This window comes from Passer domesticus, chromosome 2 (assembly GCF_036417665.1).
Source record: "Passer domesticus isolate bPasDom1 chromosome 2, bPasDom1.hap1, whole genome shotgun sequence".
Classification (NCBI taxonomy): Eukaryota; Metazoa; Chordata; class Aves; order Passeriformes; family Passeridae; genus Passer; species Passer domesticus.
The window spans coordinates 8,123,824-8,145,279 of NC_087475.1; the positions used below are offsets into that span (position 1 = coordinate 8,123,824).

The following is a 21,456-nucleotide window of genomic DNA, read 5'->3' on the forward strand; positions in this document are numbered from 1 at the left end:
TTATTCTGGAATAAATTCCTCTGGAGTGAAGGCATGCAGGACAATCCTTCCTGCCATTACCAGCTCAGTTTTGAAAAGCAGTGGAGAAATAGCACACGAGAGGCCACACTCGAAATGAAATCAACTGCTTCAAATACCTTCAGTGTGAGTCCTGCCTTTCCCTAACGCCCGTGGGAGCTCTGCCAGTGACTGCCCTTGTGCTGCAGTTTCTCCCTTTGTGTCAGCATCCAGCAAAGCCTGATCTCCACATCAGCTCAGAAGATGGCACAGCACTGATCTCTAGTCTGCAAGAGCACACAGAGGTATTGTGAATATGTACCTTATTCTTAGCTTCCATCCTCTGTGACAGCTACTTTTAGTTATGTTATACCCTGCACAGCAAACCTCTCCTCCTTGCTAACACTGGAAAGGAAACAAAGGCTTATTGTTTATCTAAAGTACTAGACCTACTCTTAATTTCCATCCAGAAAAGCTCTTCCAACGTTAATTCTGTCCAGAAAAAGATCATAGATGGCAGTGGGTGAAACACTGACTGATATTTTATAAAGTTTCTCTGCTGCTCTTCTAGCAGAGGAGCCAGGAAGGGCTAAAGTTCTAAATAACTAAATAACTCAACTGAATAACTGAATTTCTTCAGTCCCACTAAGTACTAATGCCTAAAAAGTCCTTAGGGTATATATATATATATTTTAAAATGATTATATATTTTAAATTAAATCTGATCATTTTTAAATGATCAGATTTCAGTCTACTCACATGCCTATATAACATGCACACCATCAGTGCTGTTCCACATTGAGTCTAGAATATCATTCAGGACAAAAATCAAGCACTCAGCCAGGCAAGGGCATTCAAGAAGATCCTAGGCTGTTTTCTCTGGTGGGGAAGGAGGGTTCCTGCAGTATGTGATTCCTCTCTTTCATGTCTTTTGAGCAGGGTTTGAGCAAGGAGCCGTCCATCTGGGGCATTCTCGCCTCCCCCTGGGCAGCTGCTGTCAGGGCTGGCAGCTCTTGCACAGCAGCTTCTCCATCTGGGAAAGCAGAGTCCCCACTCTTGGTGCCAAGCTGTCAGTCTGCTTGGAGTTTTGCAGTCTGGGCTCTCACTCCCGGGTAGGTTGCCCAATAACACTAAGAACTTTATTAAAAGCTAGACCTGGGCTCATCAGTACAAACCAATATAAAATTTTTTGGGGGAGCATGACCATTCAAAATGTATTATCTTGCATTTGGCACTGCCTTAGGTTCCAGTCTGTGGAAGTGCCACGCAATCTGCAGAGCCACCAACGGTGTTACTTGTACTGGACCAGCAGCTCTCACCCTGCTGTGAGTGAGGAGAAGGAAAGGGAAAGGACACAGAATCCCCTCAGCTCCTCGTGCAAAAAGCAGTTGCAGTCCAGCCCCTGGACTGGGTCTGTGGATTTCCCCTGATGAGGCTCTGTCCATGATGGTTTTCTGTGTACTGCAGCAGGACACTTGCACTGATCTGTCTCACTGCTTGGCAGGAAGTGAGGATGCCTTCATAAGAAAAGCTGCAGCTTTCTGAATAGTGAAAATAGAAAAGCTGCAGCTCCTGTTCTGGACTGCATCCTAAACCTTGCTGGGAGGTGGGTCCAGGGCAGCTGCTGCCCCTGTACCAGCTCCTGATGCCAGCTGGATCCTTGGCACTGAGGTCCCAAGGCACCTCCCTGGCCTTGGACATGCCATGCCAGGGGAGTAGGTGGCATCATTTTGGGAACCTCCCCCATATCTCAATTCCACAGATTGTGACCTGGAGTTTAATTAACATTTGCCACTGAGGTCTGACCAACAAACCAAAGCATTTTCAGTGGCCCATCACCTTTAAGGAGGATTGGAAGAGTGATGTAGAGAGTTTGGGCTGTAATCAGCTCCTTCTGTCCTTTCAAAAAGGGAATTCTGGATTTGCATAGCAAATATGTGACTTGCAGGTAGTTTAACCTCAATATCTTCCCAACTCCAGTTCTTTGCTGTAGGCATCAGATACTGACTTTGCTACTCTTTTCAGGCTCACTCTGTTTTGGTTATTTAATATTACCATGTACATTTCTGGGTGAATTGTTTCATATATATTTCTGAGAATAATTTTTTTTTATAAATGCGCAGATGCATATAGCAAATTAAACTGGTAAATTAAAACTAGCATCATCTCATCCAAGTAAAGAGACTGCACTACAAGGCAGCTGTATTGCAAAACTGCCTTGTAATACCCATTTCATTCTTGTAAACAATGCATCTCTTTAAATGTGGACTGCAAAACTCACACACAATACTTTGGTTCAGGAATCCGCTGGCTGATTTTCTGAATCACTGTTTTTAATATAGGGGATGTGGGCGTCTAAAAAGCCTTCTATATATAAATCTGAAGAGCCATCTCATTCTGTTTCTGCAACTTATTTTTACCAGTTTCCCCTGATTCATTTTTTAGTGAATGCTGAGCATTTTAAGAGTAGAGACTGAGCAAAAATGCTCTACATAAATCATTACAGTTTGCAGCTCCATGACTTCCCAAGAGGTTATTATATCTCAAGCAGTGAGAAACAGCCCTCACTGCGTAAGAAATTATTCCATTGTGTAGTATTATTCAAGCAATTAGAAATCCTACTGTGTACAAAATACTGTATCTCTAGGTAGCAATTTTGGGTGTTGTACCGTGCCTACTTAAGTGTGTAGCTACAGCAAAAGAAGTACTATGTTAACAATACAACCATTTCTAAATCAAAAGACTAACAAATTCATAAAAACAACAATATACTGTAATTTAAATGTACTGTTTCATTTGCTTTAGACATCAAAATTCCCAGTTCCAGAGTCTTCTGGATTCTTGATTTCTCTGCCATTTATAAATTCCTTATCTGGCCAAGGAAAGTGAGCAATATTTCATAGCATGGGGAAGATGTTCACAGGAAACAATAGGTTCCTTCCACAGCATTTCTAACTCCTAAATGCTCCAAAACACCCAAAATCCAAGACCCAAAACCTGGTCTTGCATTTTTCTTGGCTGGTACAACATACTGCCATAAGACTAAGCAGAACATTTTAAAGAATTTCTGAAGACCTGTAGTCAGCCTTTTTCTTTGGAAAATTAGATTGTGTCAGCATATTGACTTGAAGCAGCATGTTAAACCCAGATTTACAAATTATATAGATGTGGGCTAAGAGGGCCAGAGTTTACCAATTACCCCGCTCTTGGGGTAGATATCTTCTATAGGCAGAAGCAAAAAAAGACTAATTTACTTTTGAAGTCAGCTAGGATACTTTTATTGCTATTGGCTTCATTTATTAATTTCCTAGGTACATTACAGTATGTAATTTTGATGAAAAAAGTGGCACAACACACCAGTGATATATGGAGGTGCAAAAGCATGATTAATACCTACCTAAAATTCACAGTCAGTGCCAGATGTGATGACAGGAGGAAGAGCTCCCATCTTGAATGACTCTGGCATGTGGCTGCTTAAAGAGGAAATGTTTTGTGTAAAGAAGCAGAGGATGTGTGCTGGTCCAGAGCCTGGACACCCCCCCTCAGCTCCTGGCAGACAGCCCACACCAAACCCTGAGCTCAGGACTCCCACGCCATGGCTGTAACTCCCTGCATCCCTGGGGAGGCAGGAGGCATGATGTGAGTTAAGTCTTGGTGGTCCTTCTGCACAGATATTGCTTCAGATATTGCTGCAGGACTTCCCACCACCCCTGAAGTGACCAGGCACTCTCCAGGGGCTCGGGAGCACCTGTGACAGGTGGATCACTGAGGGGCTGGAGGATCCACTGCTGAAGGCACCCTCCAGCAGGCACTGCCCCAGGCTGGCACAGGGATCCCAAGGTTTTAGGAGCCTGTTCAAGTTATTGGCTGACACTGGGCCTCCTTCACTATTCAACCATCCATAAAAGCCCCAGGGCTGGGGGGAAGGAAAGAGTGAGTGTGAGAGAGGCAGGAAAGCACAAACACCTCTGTACGTAATGTCTGCATTTCATAAGACTTTCTGTTTCCATGGCAATGAGCATGGTATAAATACCCAGACAGATCTCCCTTGTGGCAGTGCATTCTGCTGCTCCCATGCTGCAGGGCCAGTCTGTGTGCAGACATTTTGATGGGCATCTGCAAACCCTCTCTGGTAAAACTGTCAATGATTTTGTTTATAGTTCACTCAGCAAAAGTGCTCTTTCCACTTCATTCACCTCAACTTACTTTCTGGCTCCTACAAACAAGCAAATAAATTATTCCAAAACATAAAAATGGAGTATTGCATCCTTATTAATTTGTATTTAGGCTAAGTAATCTATAGGAAGAACAAACATTTTAGTTGCTTTAGTTATATTTGGAGTCAGACTCAGCACAAGTATTTCCAATAACAATTGAGTGTGATGAAAACTGCTAGTGCTGTTGAATTTTGAGTTGTAATGGAGTTATAACAGACCCAGGTTAGCCAGTCACAGCGAAGCACAGCCTTAAGCTGAGTGCAATAATTAAAAAATAAGTGCCTATGTTTCATAACACATAAACCCTTCAATTGATTTTTCCAGGATGGGTGCAGTCTTGCATGAGATGCAGAGAGAAATAGGTGGATTTTGTTATAAAAATCAAGCATGATCCTATGTACAGAATCTAAACATCTTATTTTAAAAGGTTCACTGCCTCCTAATCCATTTACAGGTATGGTAACGGCAGTGACCAGATTTGCCAGGACATCCCCTTTCCATTCACCTCCTGCTTTTGGAGTGTACAATTGAAAAGAGGAAAATGAAATGGCAGAAGGACAGAAAATATGTTCCTCTATATCACACCTATGCAGGAGGACAAACTACTTCAGAAGGGGAAAAAGCATATCTTTATTTGGAAATGCGGTTTGCTTTTATGCTGAGGAAACTCAGTCAAACTCAAATTCAAGCTAGGGCAGGAGAGCTGGTATTTTCCACATAAATTAGCTGGGTAAATTACATATGGGAATCCCACATAGGTTAACCCAACCTGTTGTGTGGAGAACAAAATAAAAATGTCAAGCTGCCTGATTTTATATTATGACAGTTAACAGGAGATCAAGCCAAAATGGAAATGAGAGAAATGTGCCTTGAAAGAAATCCATACTAGGATTAATTTCTTCCTGTATTCTTCCTGGTAACAAGCATATAATATGGAAACAAATGGGGCTGGGAGCAGGAGGAGAGTCATGGAAAAGCCAGGGATGAAAGAACCCTTCCTGCTACCAACACTGCGTCACTTCTGACACGTTGAAATTTTACAGAGCAGCACTTATCCTCCCTTTAGGTTCTGAATAATACAGAGAAGAGGCCAGTAGAGCCCAAATGTGAGGGAGAAGCAAAAAGGAGTGAACGTCCCCCTTAGCATAACTGGGATGGGTTTGCAGATGAAGCCATGAAGAGTAATTCTTTTTTAATCCCAGTTCCTCACCCTCTTAAAATGAATCTATGCTTCTTCCTCTAGCAAAAATATAGTTTCCTCCATCTCCTCACTTTTTATTTCTAAGCCAAACAATTAAAAATAACAAGGAAGAGCAAGAGAGAGCACTAAAGGAGTTTGGAAAAGGAAAATCTGTGTTGGCAGTGAGAGCTAGTCAAGATGTACATTAATCACATTGTGTAACTGAGACAGTTCTAATAGAATTGTACTGTAATCCCATGTTAAACTGAATCAGAGCTCCTACAACTCTTCACACTAAATAATGTCACGATCCTGCAGTACTTTTAAATTGAAAACTCTTCCAAGAACTGAGAAATTGGTTTGACCTTTCCTTGGACACAGGTGAGGTGATTCATGAACGACTGGAGGGGGAAGGGGACATGGCATGAGTCACTTCTGTTTGTTATATGACACTAACTGTTTACTTCACCAACTTTCATTTCCATCTGCTGCCCTTTGACCATGACAGAACATGTCATCCCCAAGATGTGGCTTACACTTGCTTCTTAGGGCTGAAATAGATCACAGAGGCTATTCAGTGGACCAAACCAACTTGAACAGAACAGGAAATTCTTGCTTGTACTGAAAAAAACACTTCTCAGCCACTGGCATGATTCTGATCTGGGACCTGTCATTGAGGCTGAAGCCAATGGAGGTGCAAAAACTGCATGAAAAATGGTTTCATGATTAGCTGTTTTTTTCAGGCATTAATCACTTCTAATAAAAAATATCCCAAAATAACAATTATCATCACTTCTAATAACAAATATCCCACTCAGTTACACCTGTAGTCTATCTAGCTCAACAACTCTGTATCCAGTAATGGCCAAACCCAGATGCCTAGAAGAGTTTAGAAGCAGAGGGCAAGTATTTTCCCTCATTTCCCTGTTTCTAGAAGTCCATAGCTCAAGGACTTTCCTGTTCGAAGATTCTTGGGACAGATTTCCCATGCCATGAAGATGCTTTATTTACAGGGACAAATATATGCCTGCAAGGACTAGAATGCCCTGTATGCACTCTCCCATGCTGTCCTGAGGATCAGAGACAGCTCTTGCTAAAGGTGAATGCTGCTCTGTAACTCCAACTGTTCAACAAGTGCTCCCAAGTGATTTGTGGGGACGTCCCCAAGCCATTTGCCTGATGACAGAGAGAGAGCTAATGGAGAAAAAAAACCCCAAAACTCAACACTTTAAAAAAAATTTTAGTCAAGTATTACAATTTAAAAAGTGTACATTTGGTGAATGATACATAGAAAATACTAGAAATGCGCTGTAGGGTTACTTTGCAACATGTCCCTTCCATGTGAGCAGAATGATAATTGTGTCCTTGATGTGTCAATATCAGTTACACACTGAGAGAATTCTTTCAAGATGTTTTTTAAACTCTTAAATCAGAACAGATGCACCAAGGTGAACATGCTGTGGAGGCAGGAACACTGTCACTTCCCTAAGAGTGACAGCATCACCGCTGTCTGTCAGTGACACACTGTAAAAAGGTACAATCTTCCATAAAAGCCTTTCCAGTAATTTTGGGAAGCTGCAGGCAGGATATCCTCTGATGTCACAGACTCTGATGTGCCAACATCAAGCCCAGAACCCCCGGGATGTTCCAGATATGGCCCTGTGTTAGCCTGGAAGCTGGACAAAGGTACCATGTGCAGGCTTTGCACATCTATCAGAAAAGGAACACGGAACCTGGAGTGTGTTACACACAGATTTATAAACAAGGAGAGAGAGATGCAAGTCTTTCCTTTCCTCTATTCCATTTCAGGGCTGTGGGTGAGTTTGGCATGCCTTGTCAATGTTCTTTACAGCGAATAAAGGCATTTTTTCTTCTGCTGTTATCACCAAGAGGTGATATCCATGTGACTGCTCTGCATTCAGCTGGCACCTCTGACAGTCTCGCCTGCACTCTGTCCACCAGCACTTGACAGTGGCCTGTAACCTCAGTTTAAAGGGGTGACTCTGAGTGCCTGTGCATGCTGCTGCTCCATGCCTGCAGAAGGTTGTGGTAGCCAAGGAGAGAATTCCTACAGGTAGATAAGCATATTCAGGTGATGATTTGGGGGGGAAATCAGGACATTCAGCAGAGGATCTGCAGCAAACTAGGACTATACTGATGGGCATTAATAAGAGAAACATTTTGCCTAATGCCAGAGGAGATTTTTAATTGGACAGAGGAAAAAAAAGAGAAATATTTTTGCGAGATATTAAAACCTCAAAAAAAAAATAGTAATGATTAGTTTGCAACTGGATCTATAAAAATATACTCCATAATCCGTGGAAATCTGCTACAATTCTCTGTTTACTGATGCATTACATCCCTTGGTATTAACTGGAAAGGCATCAGTGTATGTGTGCATATGAGTGAGTGTGACAGCACTCAGGAGGATGAGAATGAAGCTTTTTTTTCTTTTTGACTGCCTTTTAATGAATGAAAAATGAAAAATTCAAAGCTTTGCCACGTGATACTCATCTCCACATTTGGCATCTGGGATTAATTCCGCAGGCCTGATGTATATGGATGGTCCCTACACATCTCCAACACAGAGACCAGGAGTGCAGCCTCCAGCCCAGGGTGCTGCTGTGACCCTGTCTCATCACAGCCAGGAAGAAAAACAAAACAAAAATCAATGCAGGCATCTGAAGAATTGGCTTATAGACTTAACATTCAGGATAGGTTTCAGCAACACCTCACTACCAAACTATTGCATTTGCTAAATATTTCAGCAGACAATGCAAATAATTGCAGCTAAAACCATTTCTTTGTGAGAAAAGAATATGGAGTGACAGGCCAGGATCCTGTTTGGCTTATGCTGGGCATATTAAATGAATCTTAGCTGGTGTTGGTAAGTCTGTCAATCCACAAGAGGGAGGAAAATGCCTTAAAGGAAATAAGCAGAGCAAGAAGAAGGAAATCAGTATTCAGGACAGTGCTCTGGGTGCTGGATTGCAGCAGTGATGGGGAGAGTGGAGGTGAAAGGGAGAAGCACATACTATTCCACATGCTGTCCTGATTATCAGGCAAGGTGGCTGAGGCACTGCGAGTTATTTGACTGGGAATAGGTGTGTAAATAGCAAGTAAATGTTATCTCTGATTCTTTTAAGATTTTTAATAGCTTTTTTAGATTCAAATGCTGAGAAACATACAAGGAAGCTGACAATGGTATGCCTGGAAAAGGGTGGAGAGCAGCCACCTCTGTAGTTTCCATGGATGCTGTCTTCAACACAGAGACAGTTCTCACCCAAAGGAGTGGAGGGCACTGACAGGGTGGTGTGCTAACACCACTTCTTTTGCTCTAGCTGAATAAAGAAGCATTTTAAAAAGCATTCAAGTGCAGTTCTGTTGAAAAGCCAAATGTCTGAGTTAAATCCATGTAGTGCAAGACTTAATATCCCCTGCTGAGAGGTAGGGCCATGTTTGCATGACTGTACAGGCTCCTGCACTGGAGCTGGACAGGAAAACTTATTTCAGAGTTACTAAATGCTGCACAAAGGTAAATATTTAGATATCTATGCATACAAATGCACACTTAATAGGTTTACAAATGTGCTTATGTAGTTAGGCACCTGCTCTTAAATCAGTGTGAACCTTAAGTAACAAAATTCTTCTGGAAATCCAACCAAGTGTGGTGTTTTGTCTTCCCCTTTCCATCCTACAGGATCCAGCTCACTGACTGTCACTGAGGCTTTATGTACCTGTATGGCTCAGTTCCCTCTGAGGATGGAATGGAGGCTTCTGCATCATATCAATACCCTTTAATTTCTATTGTTTTCAGCCACCTGAAAAAGAGATCAAATAGAAGATAAGGCACACAATCTCTAACACGGCAGCACTTGTCTGGGTGCCCACATCAGCCTATGGCCACAACTCCCTCCTCATCCATTCCTTCAGGACTTTACACTGTGAGGATGGACAGTGAAGATGTCCAAGGCAAGGAAGGATCCAGAAAGGTGGTGGCATTCCCAGGGTGACAAGGAGCACAGCTCCTGCATCACTCCTGGCCATGGCCTGCTGTCACAGGCTCAAACCACTTGGAAGGGCTGGACATGTCCTGCCCAGCCCTGGCACAAAGCAAGCTCATGCAGTTTGCCAGTGATGTTGACCCATCAGGTCCTACAGGGAGCAGTATTATCTGGAGGAATGGGGGGCAATAATGTTTGACCTGGCAGAGATATTCAAAAGTCATTCTGGAGGCTCCAGATTCACAATAATGAGGTTTCTGGCGTCACTGCCCAAATTTTCCTTGGAATTTTCTCCTTCTTCTTGAGTTAACTTAGGTAACCTTGGACTTACACACATGCAGTAAGCTCTAGACTCAGTCAGTGGACGGGCTGTCAGCCACAGTCAGGTGACATCCTGGCCTACTTTGTATGTGAACAGCATCTCACAGCTGAATAAATGGTTGATTCTGAGCAATCTCTGTACAGCAATCTATGGAGACTGTTCTGCCTGTGACTGATAGGCTCACTGTGCCTTCCCCACCACCTGAGGGATTTGCACTTGACCAGAGCTATAAGTGTATTTATGAATTCCAAACTTTGTTATTGTAATTCCCTATTCCTGCATATACAATTGCCAAGTTTAAAGAGGAAATCGATTTAGAACATCACATCTTCTCAAAAGCACAGCCTGCAACCAACAATACCTCATCCTCTATATCCTATTCTCATTTCTGCTGCTACCGTGAATACTGAAAAAGAAACTGAAAAATCCTGTGCTCCTTTCCTGTGCTCTTCAGGGAGTGCATAATGTACCCAAGGGCTGGCTGCACTGTGTCATTTGGATGTCCCACAACACCTCCAGTGGTAAACTGTAAAGTTTGTGGCAGAGTAAACTTTTAGAAGAGAACAGGAACAAGCCATACTTGATTTGAAGAGAAATTCAAGACAATTTCTTTAGTTCTAAACCAGCTACTTATCATTTAGGAGGAATACCTAGACTCCTGTGATGACTGCTAAAGAGCCACATATTTTAAAAAGGTGAGAGGAAAAGGTACATATACAAAACCCACGGGTATGGACACACATTCCCAAGCATTCTTTAAAAAGCTGCTCTATCTACCTCATACCATAATGCAACCTTATCCTCTGGACATATCACACAAAGGTTTGAACTCCTCAGAAACAAAAAGGGAGGACTGCTGCAAGGTCAGGAGCACTGAGTGCTTACTGCAAACACCACTGATAATTAAACCACTTTTTTTTTTGTTAGAATTTGTCCATTAGATAATAGCTATGCCTTTCTGCAATCAGTTGAATTCTAGCTGTACATGCCTCATTCTGAAGAGCAAAGCTGTCAGCACAATGGGCACATTTCATCTCTGGGGTGCAATGTGGCAAATCTCAAAGGAGCATCAAAATCCTTCCTGAACTGGAGAGTTCACCTCGTGCTCACAGACAGAAAAGTCCCAGGGCTCAGTGGTGTGGCAAGGGGCCAGTGGCTCAGCAAGTGTCTTCCATGGAGAAAAAGTCACACCTGAGAGGATACAACCAACATAAACTCTGAAATTACCCTTCCAGACTTGCTCTTGCAAAAGGGAACTTTCTCCTGCCTTACATTATCTGAAGCCCAGAAACTCAGTTGCACAGGGCCTTGAGGGTCCATTGATTGTTTTAAAAGGCTCCATGAAAGCTAATTATCAAAAGATTCATTATGGGGGAAAAAAAATCTTAGGGATCTGAAAACTGAAAAAAACAAAGGATAAAAGTCACAGGTTCAGTCTTCCGCCTTCTTCATCCTTCCTGGAAGCCTCTACTGGCAAGGTCTGGAAATGCTTTTGATTATCTCCAAAAATGACAGAAGATGAAGGCACTCAGCACCTTGCACAATCAGATATTTAATGTCCTTACCCTCCCTGGGGCTCTGCTGCTGACAGCAAATGAACTGATAGCTCCTGCTGCTCCCACCAGCCTGGTTCCCTGTGTCATCCACCTACACACTCACACATTCATTCTCTCCCTCATGATTTATTCATTCAATTTATTTATTTATGTAGGTCATTTTCAGTAGTAGTTTTACAAACAATGGCAAGAAGTGAAAAAAGAGCAAGACAGAAACAAAGTTAAAGGGATAGCTGGTGGCAGGCAGGGAATGGCAGGGGGGAGCTCTGCTCTGCTGAAAACAAGACCTACACTAGAGGACTGCTCCTGATTTCCTCCTCAGGCAGAGCCTGAGCAAATTCCAAGTGACATCAGCCTCACCAGCCTTTGCTGGACTCTGACTCCCACCTGGGGCTCACGTCCTGCTCCCTGGGCTTGCCTGGTCTTTCTGATCACACCTGAGGCCTTTTGGAGCTCTCTGAAGGCACTTCTCCATTTCGAGACAACTGTTTTGGTTTTCCAGGCATTTAGTCACTGTGTTTTAAAGCTTTGGTCACAGGGGTCTTTGCAGTAAACAGGCCTATTTATATTGCCTAACCTACGTGCCTAAATTAGATTACTTTTCTTTATTTCCTTTTTATCCAACCTCTAAAGAAACTCCCTTTTCTACACTGAACCCACAGGAATTCCAGGGAAATCACCTTCCTAAGGATATAATCAGACATGGTAAGCTAATTTTAAGGCTTTCTGTCACTGAAAGAAGCAGTCTTTTCCTTCACCTTGTGTGCTTTTTCCTGTCTTCCTCCTCTTCCTTCCCTAATCCTACCTGTTTCCCACCCATGCTTCCCTTTGACACTTACCTGACCCCTTGCTGAGCCGATTCAGCTCATTGAACTGACAGAAAATAAATCCAGAGAAGTAAAAAAAAAAAAAAAAAAAAAAAAGAGGACAGTTTTCTGGTGGGTTAATGAGCTGCATCAGCTCAATGAATATGAAAGTCAGCCCAAGGGTGAGTCAGGATCGTGTAGGAGGGAGTGTGAAGAGCAAGGAAGATTGACCCTTTTCACAGTGGAAAGTGATCAAAAGAGCTCAGTTTGTCTCCACTAATGGTATCCTTAGGTTGGAATATAAAGCAGATGCCTGGAAACAGACAGAATTTATCCTTGCTGTTCTGGCTCTGCAGTAATGAATTTATATTTCATTTTCTTTCCCTTCTATGCTCAGCTGGCATGTTCTACCACAATTCATAGCCTGAGAGTGTTACAGAGACCCCCTTCAAGCACAGCATCTCTACGCTGCTAAGAAAATCTGTCTCTCAGATGTTTCACAAATACAAGAAGCACTGAAAACCATTAGGTACCAACTATGACCTGCCCTGTTATGGAGTCTAGTGGAGAACCACATGAGGGGAGCTAAGAGCAGCACAGTTGTCAGACTGTGGAAGTCAAACTGAGACAGTGAAATGAAACCATTTTTTGATACCTTCACACCAAGACTGGGCACTTTCCTCACGGTAATGTGCCAAGCATTAGGTACATAACATGTTCTGCTCAGCAACACTTAGTTCAGTGAAACTGAAGGTTCTGTGATATATTAAAGGTAAAAAAAAATATTCATATTCCATAAATCTGTTAAGCACTGATTACACAAAGGGGAAAAAAAATATACCAAAGCAAGACTTTTTACTTAATGAGCACAACCAATTCCCATTGTTCTTCCAAAACAAAGAGAACTTCTCCCTATGTCCTTCACTTTGGATTAGTAATCCTTATCTAACAGGAGGAGAACTCCTTTTCTTTTGATCTGTGGACATGAGCACCAAACCAGCAATTAAAGCAATTGCAGGTGTCCTCTCTGTCTTTAGAAAAGTAATTTTTGAATGCACATGTGGCATCTCAGCATTGTCCTAGCAATGTTCTGGAAATGCTTTTGTCACTTCTGCTTCTCCTGTGGTGTAAGAAATTATGTGCTCTGCCCCAGTCTTTCCTGCTCAGGCTGTGATAGAAGCATAAAGCAGAATGTGCATCCAAGGGTTAAATACCACGTGGAGACCTTCAAGGCCCTGAAAATGTAATCTCTATTCTGATTGCAAAATCTGCAGAAGATATTTTATTTCAACAAGGCTCTCAGCTTCTCTTCATGGGTTAAGGAGAAATATTTTCATTTCCTATCTTCATTATCACTTTTTACATTCAGAATGCATGCAGACAAATCCAGTCTGAACTACAGACATTAAACTGGTGGGTGCCTGCCCTGGCAATAGTCTGTAAGTCTTTTTTAAGGAGTCTTTTTGTAAGACTCCTTGAATCAGAGTCCTGCAGTGGTCTAACCAGTATCCTAGTTAGCTTTCATCCCCATCAGTCATGGCAAGTTATGGATTGCATTTCTCCTGCCTCAATTTAAAACTAGTCTGGCTTCCTACAGTTCCTTCATTTCTCTAACTTTCTCTCTTTTTCCTATGACTAATATTTGTTTTTCTGAGTTAAAATTTGGTTTCTACCCATGGCCCAGGACTAGTGTAAATAGTGACTCTAGTTCTGTAGCAAGTTGGTTTCCTGTTGCAACATCACCCACACTAAGGAAACCACATTTGCTCAGAGACAGACCCATTTTAACAACAGTTATTTTTAGGTTGTAGAAGATTATCAGTCATTAAGACAAAGGGCTCAGGTGAGTCCTTAAAAAATTAGGAGAGTAGGGAAAGCCTTCTGATATACTGAGATACTAGAGGCAGATGGGAGAAATACCATTTGCAGGTTGCTTTGCTTAGGGAATTAAATTGATTATTATTCCAAGATAGTTTGAAAGTTTTTTGTGGTTGAAAATGAAACAGTGCTCTGACAGGAAGGACTAAACAGACTAATGGGTGAAATTGTTGTGGGCTACAAGACAGGCTTTTCTACTTCAGGGAGGGCAGGGAGAATGACATCCCCCATCTTCAGTCCTCTCTGCCACTTCCCCTGCATGTTCTGAATATTGTGATTTATGACTCTTATCACAGGAGAGATTAATGCCCTGGCCAGGTTGATCCCTGCCTGCTGCTCTGCTGTGAGCACAGATGGACACCCCCAGTGCCTGTGTGTGTGCACAGGGGCTCCTGTCACCTCTGTCCCTTCGGGCAGCCAGGCTGGATGCAGCTCAGAGCACGGCAAGAGTCTGAGTCCTCCCAGGTAAAACACCCAGAGCTGATAAACACCTGCCCTGTCCTTCACTTGTCCCTTCTCACCCCTCTCCAAGATGTGGGGATACAATCTGCCAGCACAGTGAAGGCCTGGACACAATTCCCTCAAGCAATGTAATGTTACAAACAAGGAGGTGATATGATACAAACCTGAGTTGGGAACCTCTTCACCAGGGAAACTTTGGGGTGAAAGGAAGGGACAGCTCCAGATAAGAGCCCAGACTCAGCATTCCCTGGGGAAGTCTTCATTGTTTTCCTGTCACATTTTAGACTCATAAATACCTCCTGTGCATAGAGATTTGTTGCTCTTTTCTGACTGGATTAACTGCAATTAAGAGAGACCTTTGCATGGAGAAAAGACTCTGACCAGCTATTCTGGCAGCAGACATTTTGCACTACAGAACTACGTGGTTTCTTTTTACCTGTTAGAAACAGATTAACCTACACTGCAGAAGGACACTGTTTGTACAGTATTAAAGGATTTATCCAGGGAAAGGTGCAGATTAATCAGCTTTTAAATACATATTTCACTGATTTTCAGCAGCTTTCCCACGTACACAAACCCATCCCTAGAAATGTTAGGGTTTTTATCTACATTCTAGCAAGTCAAAGGAACAGGAATTGGTTTTAGTTTTCATTCCTTGTTTTGTACCAGAAAATGTTCAGTTTTTAATCTCTTGATGTACTGGTATTTTATGTACTGTACCTCTGGGTAGGACTCTACAAGATGCTAAAGAGAAGGAGGATTTTTCTTTGTAAGAAAACATATTACACATTTATGAAAAAAAAAAATCATCAAAAAGACCGCTCTATATTTCTCTCTGCTCCAGAGCAGCCTTAACACACACTACTGATAAGTGTAGTTCATGTGCTTGTGCAGGGAACAGGTTTCCAAAGTCCTGTTCCAGAGAGCCCTGATTAGATAACACATAACAGAGAGAAACCACCTAGAGGACTTTGTTTTCATTTGCAGCTCATTAGAAGCAGCCCCGAGCTAACCTAAACCTCCTGCCTGGGAGATACTGCATCAGGATAAACAGGCACAGACAAAATAGCACTGTTTACACTTGATACAGCTGTACCCTGAGTTCCCACACAATCAAAAAATAATCAGCCACCAAAGGAAGAGGCACTGTCTTCAAAAGCCTCAAAATCCATGCACTCAAATTGCTGCAGTCCAGTACTGGTGGACTTGCACTATAAAGCTGGCCAAGAAAAGCACCCTTAGTCTATGCAGGTGACTTTGCCATCCTACAGTTTCAGGTAGGAAATTAGACCAAACTCTTCTCCTGCTGCAGAGGACAAGGCAGGCAGGCTTTAACCAGTTCCACCTAGACGAGTCTTAGGGCTCTCTTAAGCCAAATTAGAGAGGGGAAAGAAGAGTGTCCACGTGTATCTAATATAATTTCTAAATTCATTTAGTTAAACCAGTATGTGTTATGTGAGCATGGCTTATTTTCAGAAAGCTAATTCTTAATTAAAATGAGAAATAGAGTGGTGTCATCTATTACAAAGGAGACATGGGCTGAAACTACTGCTGAATTGCAGGATGCCCTTCCAAAAATACCAGAATGCAAGGATTAGGTACAAGAGAGTTAATAAGGTGTTGAATTCTGAAGGCTGCTTAAAATTAGCTGTGAGTGTGCTTTTGCTTGTCCTAAATGCATTGCAGAAAGACAGATTTTTTTTCTTTTTTCTCAGTCTTCCTTTGAGCTGTCATACTCTGGGAAGTCTGGGTCTGTAGGCACTAGAGGGAGAGATATTGCTCTGTTGCTGCTCTTCTTTCCAATCTTGCTCTCAGGCCTGAAGGAATCAGTTCTAGTAAGTGACGTTCTGAGGTGAAGTGCAGTCATTTCCCCACACAATTTATTTTGTTTGCACTACAGTGCCATTGGGCAGTGCTGTGCTTTCTGGTGAAGGTGTATTTTCACAAAAAGTGCCCACTTTCAGGATCAAACCGTCTCCTATAAACCAACCAGCCAAAAGATAGGAGGATAGAAGGGGCTACACCTCTCCTAGCTGAACCCCAACTGAAAATTAAACATTGCTAGGATTTATTGAGATTGTACTGTGTCTTCTGCATTCTACAGATGTGCAGAAAGGTAACAATTTTTAGCATTTTGCACAGTGCTGCAACTAGCCACAGACTATTAATTACTTCTGTAATCAGTAGGGTAGGGAATCTTCCATGCTTAACTGGAAGCAGCATGAATTGTGGGCTACATGCAGTTCTCAGGATGTGGTCTGTGCTCCACAAAAATCTCTAAACAACTCTCAGCCAGGTGCTGCCTGGCCCCACGCAAAGGATTTCCTGTCCCTCTGCCACAACAGGCTGTATTTGGTTAGGTGTAAAAAGTTGGTGCTTCCAAGTGAACTACAATCCTTGAAGAGAGGCAATTCCACCTCAACCTATAATTCCTGATCTTCCAAAACTGGCACCAGCCAAAACTGCTGCCTGCATGGAAGCCCCTATAGCATCTGAGAGCAACCTGCACCTCTTGCCCATTAGCAAAATTCCTTATCATCTACTAGAAGACCAGTATTCCTGCACTGCAACAGATATGGCTTTGCCTTTTTACAGTACTCTTCAATTTTAAGGGACAGTGAATAGTTGCTGGAGTTCACTAAGTCAACCAAGTTTGCAGTCACAGCTAAACACACAATCAGCTCTTCAGTCTGGAGCCAAACCTGTCCTGGCATTCCCCATTGTCAGAGCTGGCATCTTGGAGCTTTGTGACACAGGCAGTGCTTAGATAAGATTCTAACTGCTACAAAAAATGCTGGTTTATCCCTTCTGGGGAAAAAAATGCCCCAATCTAGAAGCTGTGCAAGAGGGAAGTTTCTTGGACAGCATCTTAGCCCAGAATCTTCCTTCACATCCAAAGTCTGAGCGGAGGATGGCAGCTCAGACACAATTCTGCATGTCCTTACTTCTGAGAGAGAGGGTCAGCATCTAAACCTCATCTGAGCACAGCTGAGATCTACAAAGAATTTGCAATTAAGTGTGTTCTGGTACCCACCTTTGTCTTTAGAGGAGCGTGAGAGTTTGCTCTGTCTGAATGCATTAGGCAGCAGCAGTCCAACACAATCGAGCTGTCTACTTCTAAGGTCAGGACAGAATTCCTCACAGCTGCAGGCCTTCTCCCACTGGGTATGACTAATCACATCTACTTCCCTGACATTCTCTCCATCTCTTTTAGGTGTTTGCACAGATAAATTCTTTCTGCCCCAAAGTGCTTTCATGTTGAAATAAGGGCTCACTTTGTATTTTTTCAGCACACATGTATCTTTTTCAAATACTGAGTAGCACCCAGGGATGGTTAGACGGGGAGAAATCACAAGGTTTGGAAGGTATTGTCAAATTGTTCAAGTCCATGACTGAACAGTGCGATTCATCACTTTACCCCCTTGTGCCAGATTGCCAGATCAGGGGCTCTTTCTCCTTTGTTAGCTTTTCAAAGATGTGGGGCTCAGAAAGGATGTCACTGTTTTGCTCCCATTTCAGAATTACTTGTGAACAAAGCATTTTTTTATGCAGAGTAAAAATGCATCTTCTATGGCTAAAATAGTAAATTGAGTTGTAATTAACTTAATCACAATAATAATGAAAATATAGTCTTTTGAGGATAGCAAGGTCTTTAGCTGGCTTTAATTCCAGTCTGACAGAAATAAATCAATTTAAAATTTACACTGGATATCAACATTGTTAGTAAAGAAGCCCCAAAAGAAGCTAAGAGTAATACAGCTATGTTCAGTATTAAAAAAAATAATCCATTTTGCCTTATAATAAGAAAAGGGACTTTTGTAAATTCAAGTAAAATCAAAGATTCTATTTTATGACTTGGAGAATGTTGCTTTTCTTAAGTTGTTCACAACACATAATTAGAACTGGGGTGTACTTTACTACACTCCACACAAGAGATTCTCTGTCTCACTAACCAGAGTGACTGATGGAGAACTCTCAATCTGTTACTATAGGTCTCCTATCATTCAAAAAAATAGTTTCAAACTTAATTCCAACAAAGCAGATCAAAAAATAGACTTAAAATTATAATTTTAAAGCTTTTAAGTTTGAGCTTTTTCTTTTTTTAGTTGCTTCCATTTGTGACTCTTTTAATAAACAGAAAAAAAGCAGAGCACGTGCAGTAACCAGCCACAAATCCTCTTCCTTTAACACACACACACACACACACACACAATTTTGCAAAGAATGCTTTATTTTTGGTGCAGTAAGCCCTGTACAAATCACAAAACAGTGATTTGTGGCTTGAAGTACTGGACTGTCAACAAATTAATTAATTTTACAAGTACTTTTAATTTTAAAAAATAATAGCTAATAAAGATACAGGACATAAAACCATTTGTGATTAAAAGGTCATGTATTTTACTACTGGACTCTCAGCATAACATAGAAAAAGTCTTACATTCATGCAAGTGTTATAATGGAAAAGTCTAATCTTTTTTCAGTATTGGTATGTGTTTGATCTAATAGTGACACGTGAAATCTCATTAGAATTTAAACATATATCTTAACTTTTATTGAATTGTAAGCTCTGTAAGTTTATAATATGTAGCACTGCAATTACTGATACTATATGTGGGAGCTCTCCCACACTCTATCTGATTCTCTCATGTCTTCTGAAAAGAATGAAAGATATGAAACTCTTATTACTCATAATTTATATGGGCATTTGGATATAACATTGCTGAACGTTGCAACACTGTATGAATTAAATGATTAATAAGAAATCTTTGCACTATACTTGCATGGCATTATTTTTTATTATTTAAAAAAAAACTTAAATGTCAAGTCCGGGAGGTGCCTCTGTGATTAAATATTTCTCTGATTTAAAAGCCTGACAGAGAAATGGACTGCCCACGCTCTGAGCCACACAAACACGATACGGTCTGGGCTCCCTCGCACTGAACATTCACCCCAGGGCTCCAAGAGCAGTAAATGTTTAACTTCCCTGGAAACAGAAAGTCACCTGCTGTCCTTCCCATTAGCTCTATAACCCTGTTAGCTCCACAGTTAATAGCAACAGGATCTGATCAACCAACAAATCCCTACCTGAAGCTTCTGGGCTTCCCAGTAGGGCTTTTTACATACAGAGGGGTGCAGTGACTAGAAATGTTGAATCACAGAATAAGCTGAGTTGGAAGAGACCCGTCAGGATCATCAATTCCAACTCCTGGCCCAGCACAGGACACCCCAGTCACACATGTGCCTGAGAGCATTGTCCAAACACTTCCTGAGCTCTGTCAGGTTTGGTGCTGTGACCACTCCTTGGGGAGCCTGTTCCAGTGCCCAAACACCCTCTGAGGAAGAAACTTTTTCTAATACCCAGCCTTAACCTCCCCTGACAAAACTGCAGGCCATTTCCCTGAGTCCTGTCACTGGTCATGAGAGAAAAGAGATCAGTGCCTGCCCCTCCTGTTCCCCTCACGAGGAAGCTGTAACTGCACTGAGGTCTCCCCTCAGTCTCCTCCAGGCTGAACAGACCAAGTGCCCTCAGCTGCTCCTCACACCGCTTCCCCTCCAGACCCCTCACTGTCCTCATGTCACACAGTGGGGCACACACAGCAGGAGCTGGCCAGGCTGATCCAGACTGGCTGCAACACTGGGCCATCACCCCCATCCCCTGTGTCCCTACCACATCCTCCTGCCAGGCAATCCCTTCCTTCCCCTGTGGCTCTCAGGCCGTGCCCGTGCTCCATGGCAAGAGGAGCCAGGCAGAGCTGCTCATCAAGATGGCTGCTTTACCGTGAGGGCGTGAGGCCCTGGCACACAGACGTTGTGGATGCCCCATCCCGGGAAGTGTTCAAAACCAGGCTGGATGGAGTTCTGAACCACATGCTCTAGTGAAAGGTGTTCCTGTCTGTGGCAGGGGGACTGGAACAAGATGATCTTTAATGTCCCTTCCAACCCAAGCCATTCTATGACTGTGTGTCCTGCACATCAGGTCACTCAGCAGGACCAGTGCCCCTCTGAGTGTCTGTGTCAGCGGCTGTCTGTCTGCAGGAAAGCCTGAGGTCACAGACAATGCTTGTGTGAGACTTACCAGGCCTGTTCTCTTCCCATTGCTAGCAGAAAATTTCTCACCAGGGTTAAATGGCAGAAGTTGGAACCTGCTGAGTGAAGAGAATAAACACAAATGAAAATACAGTAGCTTTTGCAAGGAGCCCTCTCTACCCCAGAAGTTTTGCTACTCTTTCCAGCAACCTCACTGGCCCAGCTTTCTCCCTCATGCAGTTTTGCTTTTTCCACCCCAACAAATTTCTGGAACCTACTTCCAGTTCCATCAAGCTGAAGTTTTGAGTTTAGGCTCAGTGCTCATCCTTCCTCAAAGTACTTGTGACAAAGAATGGTAGCATTGCCAACCTCAGAAAGGCAACAAGAAACAGGAAACTTAAATATTTATTTTTCACTACTATTATAAATTGTTTTTGAACTCATCTCCATCAGTTAAAACAACTGATCTTGCCAAGTCTCCCAACAGCACATTTTTGCTGTGGGTGCAAAACTGTAAGCCTTGACCCTCTGAAATTTCTCTGTGGCTGCTCCTCCTTTCTTTGAAAACAGTATCAAGAGCTTCTCTCCTATGCAGCCATGTGAGGAGAGCTCAGCACCATCTGTGCCACAGCACTGATTAACTTCTCTCTGAGAGGAGTGGAGCAAGGCAGACACACTGAGGACATCCAGCCCCACAAACAACGCTGAAAACTTCACCAAGACCAGAGATGTTCTGAGGAAGAATTCTAACAGCAGCAAAATTAAACTGCATTAGAATTTCCCACCCGCTTTTTCATCAACCAAGTCTGAGCTTGTGCCACTGAAATCAATGGGAACTTTATTACAAACTAAATTGGAAGAGAAGAGATGGAAATAAGGAGGGAAAACAGTTAAAAACCCTGTATTTCTAAGTTATAGTTCTTATGAAGAGCCTAATCAGATTCCTGTGCATGTAAGTCAGTTTTTTCTTCATTAGTGCAGCTAGTTGGCCATAAAATGAGTACGCT

The 21,456-nt window shown here is 42.4% G+C and overlaps 1 long non-coding RNA gene across 3 annotated transcripts in view; it reads right to left on the bottom strand.

Annotated features, from left to right (window-relative positions):
* The window catches only part of LOC135293314 (uncharacterized), a 44,317-nt gene that overhangs the window by 22,210 nt on the left and 651 nt on the right, over positions 1-21,456 (bottom strand). For 2 of the 3 annotated variants that reach the window (XR_010355400.1, XR_010355399.1), the window contains exons 2-3: positions 20,499-20,568; positions 9,132-9,215 (exon numbers count right to left, since the gene is read on the bottom strand). This is a non-coding gene — a long non-coding RNA (uncharacterized LOC135293314). The remainder of the gene's footprint in view (positions 1-9,131; positions 9,216-20,498; positions 20,569-21,456) is intronic. The other variant, XR_010355401.1, reaches the window with a different exon arrangement.